Source organism: Tamandua tetradactyla, chromosome 3 (assembly GCF_023851605.1).
Source record: "Tamandua tetradactyla isolate mTamTet1 chromosome 3, mTamTet1.pri, whole genome shotgun sequence".
Classification (NCBI taxonomy): Eukaryota; Metazoa; Chordata; class Mammalia; order Pilosa; family Myrmecophagidae; genus Tamandua; species Tamandua tetradactyla.
This window is the reverse complement of record NC_135329.1, coordinates 86,079,510-86,081,536: the sequence shown is the minus strand read 5'-3', so window position 1 is coordinate 86,081,536 and position 2,027 is coordinate 86,079,510.

Below are 2,027 nucleotides of genomic sequence, written 5' to 3'. Positions count from 1 at the left end.
TTTCCATTCCCCTACTCTCCAAGGTCTTGAATGAACCAACCTGGCTGCATCACCCCAACCTGGAGATTAACACTGAAGACATGCTAGGGGTGAAATTGGCACCTCATTTTAACAGCACGAAGGGTAAGCTATCAGTGCTGCACTTTTACAAGATCCCTTGAGGATCTTGAGATCCTCCTGAGAGTCAAGGCCTGCAGTGTTGAGAAGGGTGTATGGAAGGAGGGTGTGAAGAGGGAGGAAAAGGAGGTGGGCCTTGGTCTGAATAGAGGGAACTGCAGTGAAGACTGCAGACCTTGCATCCACTCTATAACACCTAAGCCCAAAGTCCCCACCCAGGCCCATACCCAGCCTCCCAATCTAGGACCCACATCCAGGACACATTTTCCACATCCCTTTGTTCCTCTGGGTCTTAGAAAGCCAGGTTCCTTCAGGACGAGGTCAAGCAGAGAACAAACTGCCCCCATTTAGAATGACGTACTCTGGGATTGTTCAGCAGAGCCCTGGGGCCAATTGCCCCACACAGCCTCTTGGCCCATGCCCAACCTGCCTGTGGGGATGAAGCACTGGCCTTGTCCCCTCAGTCCCTCCTGGAGCCCGAGGAGCAGAGTTTCTACTTTATTCAGCTCATTATCAGCTTTCAGAGCCCTCAGGACACAAGGACATGCATTTTCAGCACTGTAACCACATCCAGCCCTGCCAGGCCCCACACCGCCAGCTCAGATGTGCACGTCACCACTAAGCCTATGGCCCTACTAGACCTCCGGCCCTGAACGTGGGAAGCCCCACCACCCTCAGCCCAGGCCTGATGCCCCCTGCCCAGCTGGATGGGCTGAGAAGGCTCTGGGAGCCAAGGAAGGGCTGCCCTTCTCGAACCGCATGCACCTGGCCATGGCCATAGCTGCTAGCACCTGTGGCCATCAGGGGGAAGGGCAGGGCTGGGCAAGACCCGGGGCAGATGGAGGGGCCAGGTGGGTCTGCCCAGGTGTTCCTAGAGGGAATCAAGACCCTCTGAGCTCCCCCACTCTCCACTCTCTCCCCTCCACTTCCTGGGTATCCATGCAGCCTCACCTAGGACACCGCCTGATGGGGACCTGGATTTGGAGCCATGCACAACACATCTGGCATGGAGCAGGGCATGAAGAAGACTTCGGCCACCCTTGGGCGGGAAGAAATGTCCTTCAAGGCCTCAGGCCTGCATTCTGTGATTCCCCCACTCCAATCTACAGCACTGCCCTAAGTGTTCTGAAGATTAAATATTTGCTAGCTGACACATATTAGTGGCTCATTTGTGCTGGAGACACAGAGAAGGGTTTCCTTCCCCTTCCTTTCCTTCCCACAGCATTGCGCCCACCCCCCATAAGACCCATCCCCAGAACCCCAGGACCAAGCAGGGGGCAGTGGTGCAGGGCCAAGCAGGCAGACCCCATTAGTTGGGAGCTTTCCCCAGGAATGGCTTGCTGGGTGAACCCCCAGGAACCAGGCAGAATGGAGGAGGGGAGGGGCAAGGCCAGTGCCCACTGATGTCCCTTGTCCTGCAGGCCCCAGCCCCACACCCAGATTCTCTCTTTCAACTCCCTGAAAACCCTGTGCAGCCTGCCTGCCCTTGCAGAAAGTGGTCAGTGGGGGATAGAGGGGACAGCAGGTGCTGAGTTCAGGCCAACATGCCCTAGGGGTGCGAGGAGACATCTGGGGGACAACTGACTGCTATGGTATCACCATCATTGAGTGCTGGAGATGGGGCACAAATGTCATGTGCAGCTCAGTGACCAGCCTGTCCCACCCAGGATGTCAACAGTCTCCATCTTCCACACCCAGAGCAGGAGGAAAGGGAGGAGGGGAAGAGAGGGATGGGAGTGGACTCCCACTATCCCAATCCATCCCTGAGCATGAGGTCTGCCAACTGCTGGAAACACAGGAAACCACAGAGGAGCCCTGGGCAAACTCTTTAATAGTTGAGGAAACTGAGGCCCAGAGAGGCAGGGGCTCAGGAGCAGGAGGCCCTAACCCACATCACTGGAAGCCACCAT